Raw genomic sequence first — 13,394 nt, 5'->3', positions numbered from 1 at the left:
CAAGGAATCAAAATCTTTGCCAAATTAATATATTTCTCAGGGCTTCACTCTGCCCAGAAGCTACTACTGAAAATGAACAGCCTGTTCTCTGTACACTTCACAATGACCTGAAAAGGAAAGAAAGTGGATGTGTCAATGTTTTTAAAATAAAGAACATTTCAAATCACTTCTTCTAGCTAAGCGCAAACAAGATTTTTTAACTAAGATCTTCAAGTGTCTATAATAAGGTCATTATTGCACCTGAATATTACTCCTCAATCAAATTGCTTCCAACCTCTGCCATAATAATTTGATTTAGATTGAAAAGAAACAACAATAGCCTACTTTCAATTGACAGTGATTCTTTATTCTCCACTCCCCACTTTCGCTCTCAATTCTCTTTTCCTTTAATATTTACTACAGGCAAAAATATTCATATTCAGAAATTAAGCATCGCCAATTTGCTACAAGTTGAATTTTGTCTCTTCACACAAATTGAAAGGAAAAAAACAAATTCTACTTCCCTCCCTCTCTTTTATTTAAAGCAATACATCTTCAAAGGAAATAGAAACTGAAGATATATCTTGTCATTCTGCAGCAGCAGGATAGTGGTGATGCAGTACCATAGTGCAGTTATCATTCAAGAATTCAAAACGTTACATGGTTAGTGTACTAAATACTATTGTCTAGTGAAAGTGGGATACCAAGGGAGTATTGAAAAGGAATCCACCTATTGTCAGAAATACCTTTTCCCTTTCCAAGAAGGATAACTAGGTACTAAAAGAAGTCTCTCTGCTTGGCAATATCTAGCACTATTTTGGGGTATTTTATAAGAATTAAGATATGTAATTCATCATAGTGCTTCTATATTACTATTACTTATCTAAACATCACTATGAATAATTACTGATCATTATTATTTATTCAGGTACTTCCATGTGACACGTTACAGATAAATTCATGTAGTTCCATAATAACACTTTACAGATAAATAAATTATTCCTATTTGCATAAAGCACAGATGAGTATGGCCCGGTCTACACTACAAACTTATATTGGTTATAACTACATCACTCAGGGGTGTGAAAAATCCACACACGTGAGTAACATAGTTATACCGACCTAATCCCCAGTGTAGACAGTGCACCTCTCATCAACATAGCTACCATCTCTTGAGGAAGTGGATTAACTACACCAATGGGAGAAGCTCTGCCATCAGCGTAGTAGCGTCTTCACTAAAGCACTACAGCAGCACAGCTGCACTGGTGCTGCATAGCTCCACGTGAAGACAAGCCCTATTTGTGTTGTGCACAAAGTGCATAATGCTTTCTTTTGCACTCTCTTGGTCCTAGTGCTGCTTTGACTCTGAAAGACCAGTCTCCTGAGCCAGGTTAATCCTATACTAGGTACAAATGCCCCCAAAGCACTTAGTATTTGCAGAAAGTTCCCTCCTGCATGTTGGATTATACTGTCTGTTACGCTGGCAAACCAAGCACCAGCTCTTGCCAAGGCTATCGGTCTCAGCCGAGCACTGACAAATTCATTGCTAGAAACCAGTCTGTTTCACCTCTGTGTTAGTATGATTATTGGCACTGAATTTATAGCAATGTGTTTAGTTTTTAGATTTTATGAAATGGGCATTGAATTTATAACAATATGTTTAGTTTTTAGACTTTATGAAATGCTTGTAAATTCCTGGACGCGTTACTCTCACTTACAATATCTTTATCACATGTGATAAAGTACTATTTAAGTTTTTGCTATATAACTGTAAAAAATGGTTGCTCTGAAACTGTGAACCTGGGATCATCTCCTGCTCATCAAGAAGGCTACCAAAATGAAACGGGCCATTGTGGGACATCACAACGCAAAGACTTTGTTAATTGCCCCATCACACTAATAAAAAGGCTATGTGCTAAAGGTATGGTCCCATCAGCTTGAATTCTGGAAGAAGGAAATAAAAATAGTTGACAAGAAAATTTTTCACCTCTTCACTGTTTGGACTCTCACAGGGCCAGAGCTACAAAACAGATGCTCAGATCCCCAAGGTCAACCTCGATTAGCTCTAAAACACATTCAAATATGACAGACTACTACAGCTCTGTCGCCTTTTAAAAGCATAGACCGTAACTCATTTGTGTATATATGTCTGCCTGCTTTAACCTTGTAATAATTCTCATTTCTTTTTCCTAGTTAATAAATCTTTAGTTAGTTTATTATAGAATAGGCTACAAGTATTGTCTTTGGTGAGAGAGCTAAGATACAAATTGACTTGGGGTAAGAGACTGGTCTCTTGGGACTAGGAGCAACCTGAATATTTTGTGATCTTTGGTGTATAGCAACCAACTATCACTAAGTCCAGTTTGTCTGGGTGGCAAAATAGACTGGATTGTCTGTGACTCTGTGGTAAGACTGTTATAGGGCTTTAGGAGTTCATATTTGTTTCTGGGTTGGTGAAATCTAATTATAGAATACAGCTCCTGACTGGGCTTCTTGACAGTCTGGACACTCATGGTCATGAACCACTCCACAAAACGTGACATTGTCCAATTTACTTTTGAATATGCCCATAGTAGATGTAAGCTCTCTCCTGACATCTAGTGACGAGCTGAGGAAGAGGACTTCAGAGGCCAACCTCATTTGCATGGACACACTCACCCTGCCTGGGTACTAAGCATGATGGGGATACTTTGCCCAAATGATCACTTTTGGCTGCTGTTGGATCACAAGTCACTTTATTATTGGGGCAGGGGTAATAAAGGGTTGTTATCTTTGTTGTGTGAATCAAGGGGGTCAGAATGTGCTTGCATGCCCTGATTGAGGGGTTCACACTCAACTAAACTACACTCACAAGGCAGGAGACAGGGGTGCCAAAGCCCAGTGAAGTTGAGAGAGGGTGAAGAGAGGTACTTGTATCTGGTAGTGCGGGCCCTGCCTAAGCATCCTAGACATCATTTGACCCTTCCTCTCTCCAATGTGTAATAACAACATTGATTAAGACTCAATTGAGAATCTTTTGTTGCCGGCCAATAGAGCTGAAATCACTAATAACCAGGTCTAAGCATTAGACTTGCTTTGGGACAGTGTCTCTGATGCAAAAGACTGCCTAGTCTGCACTAGCAGTGAGCAGTGGTGCTAGAACTAGAGGGACTGGGGGCCAGGGCCCTTACACTTCTTGAAACTGTACTGGCCTGGCCCATCCACTTTTCGCTGGAGTGGACCCTGCCCCCTTCCCCTCCTCTTCCGCCCAAGACCCCACCTCTTGGCCAGGCCAGCATTAAGCCCGAATGGGGAGCCCGGGAAAGTTGTGGGAGCCGTGTGAACCTTTCACCTGCCTGTGTTGCGGTGGAGGGGGGAGAGCTAAGAGCAACCCGCAGCCCTTGTCCTCACACCCCCAGGCTCCCTGCCAACCCAGGGCAGGTGGAGGTTCCACGACTTTGTGCTAGCTACCTGCAGCTGCCCACGTGGCTCTTCCTGACCCGGCTCCTGCTGGGGGGGGCCTCAGAGCCGCAGCCTGGCCATGATAAGAGCTGCATGGGTAGCTGTGGGGAGCCATGGACCCTCCACCTGCCCAGGGCATGGTGCCCAGGGAGCAGAGACACGGGCTGGAGGTTGCTCTTGATGGCCCCCCTGCAAGCTGGTGGAGAGTCCACCATGGTTCCCCACAGCTTCCTGCATGGCTCTTATCATGACCACGCTGCGGCTCCAAACAGCCAGGTCAGGGAGAGCCACGCAGGCAGCTGTGGGGATCCTGGGTCCCTCCACCTGCCCTAGGCTGTGGAATCAGGGGGCAAGGACATGGGCAGGGGGCTGCTTTTGCCTGAACCTCACCCTGGGTTGGGGTGGCAGGCTCCACAGCTCCACTCTGGCTTCCAACTTGGCCAGGGGTAGGTCTTCCAGGGGAAGAGGAGAGGAGGAATGGGGCCTCGAGGGTCAGGTCAGGGCTCCCTGCCCCCTACCACTTTTGGGAAGGCTCCAGCACCCTTGGCAATGAGGATCCCTCATGAACAACTGAAATCACTGAGCTGATATCACTGAGCACTGTATTAAGTGGTGGGACCTCATGACATCCCAGAGAGAGTGGAGTGGTGGGAGGATGGCTAGTGGAGTGGCTAGCAGCTGAAGGGTAGAGCAGTCGGCAGAGCAGCTGATGACAGAGCAAGTGACTGGACAACAGAATAAGCAAGATGCCTCCCCCCTGACCGTAACCAGGGTGGGAGAGGAACTTACATAGGTGCACCTCTGAACTCTGGGTCTTCACTGACCAAGGACAACAACTGTGAGTGGGGTACAGTGGAGAGAGAAGGGAGGTGCACATTAAAGGAACTTCTGGTCTTCAGACTTAAGAACCTGAGGGAAAAGGACACAGCTCTACATGCTTTGGGATGTGGGTTTTGCTCATGGTTTTGTTTATGAATCCTGCTTGTGGCATTTTCCCAAGTTAATGCCAGGTTACTTTTCCCCTTTTTATTGAGAGTTTATTTTCTACACTCAGACTCTGTGCTTGCCAAAGGGAAAGTATTGCCTCTGAGAGGTGCCAAAGGGGTGGTGTGAATTTGTCCCAGGTTACTGGGTGGAGGCTTGAACCGGTTCTGTGTTGCATTGTTGAAAAGGACCCTCTAGCTATTGAGCCCAGACCTTGTTGCTACCAACTCCAACTGGCAGAAGGGTTACATAAAGATATCACTTTTTGTAGTCTCCAACATTTCTGATGGGATAAGACCTAACATGAGTGGGATCAGGTACTTAAGTGCACAACAAAACATTCCAGAATGGACAAATACCTTCCAGACAATCACTTGTAAATTTAATAATTGGTTTTGTCATTCATAACTCATTCAGTAACTGAAATGCATTTTATTGCCACAAGATGGCTCAGTCTAGTTTTCACTGAAACACATTGCATTCCTTCTGTTTTTAATAAACAGTTTGAAACAAAACAGTTTCAAAGACTACAGTGATTGTTTTGCAGGCTGAATCTGCTTTACAGAGAACACTCACTGGAAGTGAAAACCAGGACAGGAACACAAGTGGGGCCTGATTCTCCAAGGCCCTGCACTTTAGACCTGATTTTAAATCTAGAGGAGTCAAAGGCAAAACTCCCATTGACTTTATTGGGGTGCAGGACAGAGCCCTATGACACCAGCCCTGATCCTGCATTCCTTAGCAACCAAAAATACCACTGACTCCTGTGGATTTTTTTAATGTTAAAGGAATGCATAATCAAGCACCTGAGGCGGTTTTAATGCCTATTTGAGTTCATGGAAAGGCCTCAACTGATTTCAGTGCACTTTGAATAAGGCCCCTCGAGAATATCTTCCTTATTATTGCTGTTCACAAACTCTGACCTAAATCAGAGTTCTTTGGTAAGCTAAATTTTTTTAAAGTGCTGCTTTATAGATGACTAGACAAAAAGCGATGCCATATTAGGCCTCTAGGATTAATGTTATGCAAAATACTAGGCTGAAAATGACTTCATTTAGATATGCACCATCAAACGTCTCAAGAGTTGAAAACTCATCTGTTTCCAAATCATAGAGCTGCAAGAGAGGCTGCAGGGAAGATGACAATTCCTTGGAGGTTAGATTGCTGTGGGACATAGAAAGAAAAAATTCAAGGTTGTTTGCAGAGCAGCTGGAGACAGCCGGAGTACTGGTTCTGGGCCTGAGAAACAAGCACTAACTAGTGGGATCGCATTGTCATGCAGGTTTGGAATGACAAGCAGTGGATGCAGAACTTTCGGATGCGCAAGGCCACATTCTGGATCTGTATGCAGAACTCACCTGAGCCCTACAGTGCAGGGACACCAACATGGGAGCCGCACTGAGAGTGGAGAGGTGAGTGGCTATTGCACTGTGGAAACTTGCAATGCCAGAGTGCTACCAGTCAGTCAGGAATCAATTTGGAGCCTGGAAATCCACCACAAGGGCCGCTGTCAAAGAAGTATGCAGGGCCATGCTACACAGGACTGTGACTCTGGGCAATGTGCAGGACATAGTGGATGGTTTTGCAGCAATGAAGTTCCCAAAATAGGGTGGGGAGGAGTGATAGATGGCAAACATATCCCTATTTTAGCGCCAGACCACCTTGCCAGAGTACATCAATGGAAAGGGCTACTTTTCTATGGTAATGCAAGCATTGGTGGATCACCAGGGATGCTTTGCCAACATCGGTGTGAGCTGGTTAGGGAAGGTGCATGACATGTGCATCGTTAAGACCACAGGACTGTTCAGAAAACTGCAAGCAGGGACTTTCTTTCCCAACTGGTGAATTACCACTGGGAATAGTGATCCTGGGAGACTCAGCATACCCCTTGCTCCCAGGGCTCATGAAGCCATACACAGGCCACCTTGACAGCACCAAGGAGTGCTTCAACTACAGGCTCAGCAGGTGCAGAATGACAGTTGAAAGAGCCTTTGGCCATTTGAAGGGTCACTGTCATTGTCTCCTTACAACAGGGGTAGTCAATAGGTGGACCACAGGCCAAATCTGGACCGCCAGACACTTTTGAACAGACCCCGAAATCTTTTTATTTACTTATCATTTTTTAAAATTATTTTCTCTGGAATCTGGACCTGGACTATACCTTGACCAAGAAATTTGGACCTTGACAAAAAATAATTGACTATCCCTGACTTTCAAGATTGGACCTCAGTGAAAAAAATATTATAGCTGCCTGTTGTGTACTGCATCATATCTGTGAAACAAAGGGGGAAACGTTTCCTCTGGGTTGGAGGATGGAGGTGGAGCAGTTTTCTGCTGAATTTGAACCGTCGGTTATAAGGGCTATAAGAAGATCTCAGTGCTGAGCTATATAGCTCAGGGAGGCTTTGAAAGACCATTTTAATAGGGAGCCAAAGTATGTGTGTTTCTGTAGTGTGCTCTACCTGGCCTTGTTCTTTTGCAGCACAGTATGAATCTTGCAGTGAGTGCTGTGTGTGTAGGAATATAATCTTGTCTGAGAATGATGTGATGGGTTCTGTGACAAAATGAAGTAACAGGAAATTGGTGGGTGTCAGACTTGCTCAGCACCAGCCAGCATATGTTGTGAACTAATAAAGATGAATTACATTCCAAAAAATAGAATTTTATTCTGTAACATGAACCAAATAGAAAAAGCGTAGAACTTTAGGAACTTAATAAATTAAGGGAACACAACTTATGAAAGGGAAAGAACATTTACTTCCATTTCAGCTACACACACACCAACTATGTCTTTCACAGGTCAGTGTACGTGCAGCTGTGATTGTCATTAATGTCCCATAGTGTGGAGTGGTAGGGGTAGTGCAGTGGCCCCTGATGGCATGTGGAATGCCATGGGGAGGTCCTGACATTGAGTTGTCTATGGGCTTGTGATGGAATATCTACCCCACACCGGCATGAAAGAGGTTAATCCCAGGAGGGAGCAGTGCAGGTAAGTCCTCTGAGTGGCTTAGAGCAGCTTCAGGCCGCAACCAATCACAGAGGGGTTGTAGAGAGTAACCAGTCAGGACTCAGCAGGGCTCATATAAAAGGAGATACAGGGCTAGAGTCAGGCAGTCATAGCCTTGGGTTCCAGGAGTAAGGACTGTGTTCCTAGCAGGTAAAAGAGGTGCTAGCACCATGAATAGGGCTGTTGCTGGCACGGACCAGCGAGAGGGAGCTCCTAGTTGGCTGCTAAGACTGAGTAGCAGAGGCTCTGAAGTAAGGGGGAAGAAGGAGCTAGGGCATGGGGAAGTGACCCAGGTAAATGTACTGAACAGTTGGAAGGGACGCAGCATGTGGCTGCCAACTACAAGGTCCCTTGGTCAGGACCTGGAGTAGTGGACAGGCCCAGGTCCCCTCCCCATTTGCCACTGAGGGAAGTGGCTGGACAAATGGACTGCGAGGTACTGACCCTCAAAAAGGGGAAACACAGACGGTGACACAGCCAGAGGACTGAGTCATGAAGAGGACACATCAGCTCCTGGAGAGACTGCCATCAGAAGCAGAGACAGAGTGATGGGGTGCAAACCATGGACAGGAGGGCATCATCCTTGAGCTAATCCCCATAGCAACCAGGAGGAGGCACCAGTCCAGTGATGAGTGTTGCAACCCATGACAGGGTTACAGAGGGAAGCGAGCACAGGATTCTTGGACCTGCAGGTCTACCACAGTCCTCAGCATCTCTCTTTGCTGCCTGAGAAGCCCCATTATGTCCTGCTGCATCTCCCTCTCCTTTTCTTGCTTAGAGACACAGACTTTCTCCATGTTGTCTGCAAGGATGATCCTATAGACCCTGGTCTCATTCTCTGATGCAGTACAGGCTTGCAGAATCTCCTGAAACATATCATCCCAAGTCCTCTTTGTGTTATGCTTATAAGAAGCACACCAGATTTTTTGGGTGGGGGAAAAGGCAATCGTTGTGGTTTTTTTGAATTGTAATTTAATGTTTTTGTTTAAAATGTTTTGTGTAAATTAATTTTGTTTTGTATGTAAATAAAATATATATATAAAATCCTGTGTGCTTCTTATAAGCATAACATTTTTGGTGGAGAAGACATGCACTGTGATTGTTGAAAATACTGCTAAATATTGCTGAAGGGTATACCATACATATAAAGTGATCGATCATTCAGGTGTGCACACCCCTGGTTGTAGAAGTGCCAGGCAAATAATATCTGCAAATATTTGGGTATTAATGCAACTTTTAAAACAATAAAAAAGGTCCTTGCTTGACACCTACAAATATAAATATTTGCAATATGTTTCCAGCATATGTAAGCCTGATTTGTTCTTAGGTAAATTATTAAAATTGCTCACTAACAATCTACAAAAACAAAAATAAGCCCGCTCCAAAATCCTTTGGCTACCCTGGGTTATGGGTCAATAGGCTAAAATATATATATTTATATATACACTAAATAAATAAAGCCCTCAAAAATGGGTGTGCTTATCCCTACCTGTCACCGCAAAACCATACAGCAAAAAAACACATAATTAAAAACATACATATAAAACAAAATAAAAAGGTAACTCTGTTTTTACAATAAATACAAAAACAATTAAAAAAAGGGTCATTGAAATGTCTCATAAGAATGGCTGTACTGGGTCAGACCAAAGGTCCATCCAGCCCAGTATCCTCTCTGCCGACAGTGACCAGTGCTAGGTGCCCCAGAGGGAGTGAACCTAACAGGCAATGATCAAGTGATCTCTCTCCTGCCATCCATCTCCACCCTCTGACAAACAGAGCCTAGCAACATCATTCCTTACCCATCCTGGCTAATAGTCATTAATGGGACTTAACCTCCATAAATGTACCTAGTTCTCTTTTAACTCTGTTATAGTCTGAGCCTTCGCTCCTCAGGCAAGGAGTTCCACAGGTTGACTGTGCGGTGTGAAGAAGAACCTCTTTTTATTTGTTTTAAACCTGCTGCCTATTAATTTCATTTGATGGACTCTAGTTCTTATATTATGAAAATAACTTTTCCTTATTCACTTTCTCCACACCACTTTTATATACCTCTATCATATTGCCCATTCCAAGCCTCTTTAATCTCTCCTCATATGGGACTCATTCCAAACCCCTAATCATTTTAGTTGCCCTTCTCTGACCCTTTTCTAATGCCAGTATATCTTTTTTGAGATGAGTAGACCACATCTGTACGCAGTATTCAAGATGTGGGTGTACCATGGATTTATATAAGGGCAATAAGACATTATCTGTCTTATTCTCTTCTCTATCCCTTTAATGATTCCTAACATCCTGTTTGCTTTTTTGACTGCCACTGCACACTGTGTGGATGTCTTCAGAGATCTATCCACCATGACTCCAAGATCTCTTTCCTGATTAGTTGTAGCTAAATTAGCCTCTATCATATTGTATGTATAGTTGGGGTTATTTTTTCCAATGTGCATTACTTTACATTTATCCACATTAAATTTCATTTGCCATTTTATTGTCCAGTCACTTAGTTTTGAGAGATCTTTTTGATGTTCTTCACAGTCTGCTTTGGTCTTAACTAGCCTGAGCAGTTTAGTATCATCTTCAAACTTTGCCACCTCACTGTTTACCCCTTTCTCCAGATCATTTATGAATAAGTTAAATAGGATTGATCCTAAGACTGACCCTTGAGGAAAACCACTAGTTACCCCTCTCCATTCTGAAAATTTACCATTTCTTCCTCCCCTTTGATCCCTGTCTTTTAACCAGTTCTCAATCTATGAAAGGATCTTCCCTCTTATTGCATGACAACTTAATTTACATAAGAGCCTTTGGTGAGGGACCTTGTCAAAGGCTTTCTGGAAATCTAAGTATACTCTGTCCACTAGATCCCCCTTGTTCACATGTTTATTGACCCCTTCAAAGAACTCTAATAGATTAGTAAGACATGATTTCCCTTTACAGAAAGCATGTTCTTTTGCTCAATTTATGTTCTCTTATGTATCTGACAACTTTATTCTTTGCTATTGTTTCAACTAATTTGCCCAATACTGACATTAGACTTACCGGTTAATTACATGCCAATAATAAAATACTAAAAATTTCCAAATCTAAAAAAGCCTAACAGCCTATCATTCGTACAACATTTTTACAAACTGGTCCCCAACCTCTAAAAGCATGTCATCTATTATGTTTCACCCATTACTAGTTGTGTTAATATTGTCCTGTGTTTGCTTGCTAAAAATGTGTTGTATGTGCTATTAAACAAAAAAAGTTTGCTAAATTACAGCCACAAGCTCAAATTGTCTTTCAGTATATTGCTGTAAAATAATTATATAAAATATGACCCACTCAAGAGTTGTTCTTGAGGGCTCAAAAATATGTAATAATAAAATTTTATGTTTGTATTTTATATAATTTAAAATAAATAATGATAATGCTATAGCATATATTAAATATATTGGTGTATATTTTAATCATATCCTGCCAGCCACCCTTTTTGAACAGCAAAAAGGAATTATCTAATGGGCCATTTGATAAAAATGCATCAGCCAAAATCTGTGTCCGTGCTAATTTCAAAGCAATAGCAAACCTTAAAGGGTCACCAATTTGTTGTAGGTTTAGCATTTTAAAATAAATTTTAAAATGCAATAATTGTTTCTCTTTTGCATTGCAATTTAATGTTCCTGTTCAAAATGTTCTGTGTAAATTAATATTGTTTTGTATGTAAATAAAAAAAGTTAAAAAAATATAAAGGCCATCATTAAGACAAATATCCAAACAAAAAAAACATAAAACCAAACGCAAAAGGTTGCCCCTATTAAAATATAAAAAAAGCAAATTAAGAACTCTAAAAATAAAACAAACACCTATCAATAAAAACAAAATTGCTATAAAAAACACTCATCAAAAAACAATCAGTTTTGCACCGTTATGCTGTTATTCATTGATCCCAATTAAAAAAAAATAAAACCACTATATAAACAAAGTGCCTTGCCATAAAACTTTGGGTTCATCCTGCCAAGACTTCCCCAAAGCATCATGTCACAACCAACGGAACCCAACTCCTCCCAACGGTGTTCATCTCTAAACTAGTAACTATAACATCAACTAATAAAAGTGTGTATATGTAATGTAATTAAATACATATGCTAATTGTTGTATCTTCAATAAATGTGGTGTATTGCCTTTTCCCCTAAAAAAAAATCCTGTGTGCTTCTTATAAGCATAACATTCGTTCTCTTCCTTATCTGGCTCAGGTGTTCTGCGAGTGTGAAGGGGGAGACCCTGAAGGCCACAATAGCAGCATCTGCAGATACAACACACTAAGGTATCTTTGTCAGTGTATTCATGACAGATATACTGACCTTACTCCCCTTGATCCCCACAAGTTGTAAGCAGAACATTCTCATGTCTCATTGGGATTGATACAGCACGACACCAGTCACAGCACCAGCCATGGTGAGTATGGCCCATCAGAGAGGCTGGGGGTTTGAGGAAATGAGGAGGGGATAGCTCACAGGCATGAGTATATGTGTACAGGGCAATGGGGCTGCATAATAGGTAATATTTCACTCTTGAGGGTAACAGAAGCAGAGAGCACAGCTGCTGCTGGTGTTCCAATGCCACACAGGCACATATGCTGCTTGCCTGTGTACTGCAATGGTGTTTGCTGAAGTAATCGCTGAGTGGTATTAGAAAGTGTCCTACCACGGTGGAAGAAATAAAGCAGCCCTCCCCAGAAACCTTCAGCAGAGGACTGCAGAGTATCTCCACGAAAGTTTCATTGAGCTCTCTGTGAAGGATTCACAGGATTCCTGGTACACATGAATAAACTGCTCCACTTGGCCCCCTCTGCCCAGCTCTAGAGGGGAACGAAAAGCAGATAGCAACTCTACCTCTCTTGGTTGTTACGTTACCTTTTCTATCACCTGTAAAAAAAAAAAGAGTATATCAACAATGTGTCCTGCTACTTCGCAGGTTCCATCTCTACGATTTCAATGCAAACTGCATACTTACCAGAGGTTCCTTCCCCTGCATCAGGCTCACCTGTACTTGACTGTCAGGACTGGCTGGACTACACTGGATTAAAAAAAAAAAAGAGATCCTGGCTCACTGTCAGCTTGATCCTTATTGCGTGTCCCCCATACTTCTCCTCCTCTTACTTGTCCACCTCCTCCTTTTTGATGTTAATAGCAGGGCCCTGTGACTTGGGCTCCTCCAAAGTATCCATAGGGCACGGTGGGGGGAGGAGGGCGCGGAGGAAGTGAGGTCTCTGGTGAGGATGGCATGCAGCTCTTTGTAAAAGCAACAGGTCTGTGGCTCTACAACAGATCGATGGTTGGCTTTCCTTGCCTTCTGATATGCTTGCTGCAGGTCCCTGTTGTAGCCTTTCTCCCACATGCCCAGAGCAATCTGCTCATAGATGTCCACATTTCTGTGGGTGGATCAAAGCTGAGCCTGCACAGTCTCTTCTCCCTACAAACCCAGGAGAGCCAATGCCTCCTGCGTACTCCAGGCAGGAGTGTATCTGCAGCATGTAGCTCCATAGTCAGCTGGCCAGTTGCACACAACTATGGAGAGCTGCTAGGTGTGGTACCCAAGCCAGGCAACCAGGAAAAGGAATTTCAAAAATGTGCAGGTCTTTAAAGGGGTGGGGGGGCAGCTTCCTGTCCACCTGGTCCCTGGGCAGCAGAGTTCACAATGGTAACTAGAACAGTCACTATGGGGCATTGTGGGACAGCTTCTAGAGGCCAGTAACAGTTGATGTAAATGACCTAACTACATTGGCCTTGACTCTACACCATGCAGGGAGGTGGTGTTTTTAAATTGGCGTAGCAGGGCAGTTACATCAGCGGAAGCTAAATTTAAGTGTATACACATTCTGAGACAGTTTCTCAGACCTAAAGAAGACCTCTATGTAAGCTCAAAAGCTTGTCTCTCTCACCAACAGAAGTTGGTCCAATAAAAGATATCACCTGACCCACCTTGTCTCTCTAATATCCTGGGACCA

At 42.8% G+C, this 13,394-nt stretch overlaps 1 protein-coding gene across 1 annotated transcript in view; it reads right to left on the bottom strand.

The window, feature by feature from the left end:
- Window positions 1-480: 480 nt before the first annotated feature.
- The window catches only part of CHMP4C (charged multivesicular body protein 4C), a 101,529-nt gene continuing 88,615 nt past the window's right edge, over window positions 481-13,394 (bottom strand). The window contains exon 6 of the transcript XR_007772660.1: window positions 481-495. The gene's annotated coding sequence lies outside the window, so the exon portion shown is untranslated. The remainder of the gene's footprint in view (window positions 496-13,394) is intronic.

The sequence above is a fragment of the Gopherus flavomarginatus genome, chromosome 2 (assembly GCF_025201925.1).
Source record: "Gopherus flavomarginatus isolate rGopFla2 chromosome 2, rGopFla2.mat.asm, whole genome shotgun sequence".
NCBI classification, from domain to species: Eukaryota; Metazoa; Chordata; order Testudines; family Testudinidae; genus Gopherus; species Gopherus flavomarginatus.
The sequence above is the reverse complement of the archived record's forward strand: the minus strand, read 5'-3'. Positions and strand labels throughout refer to the sequence as shown.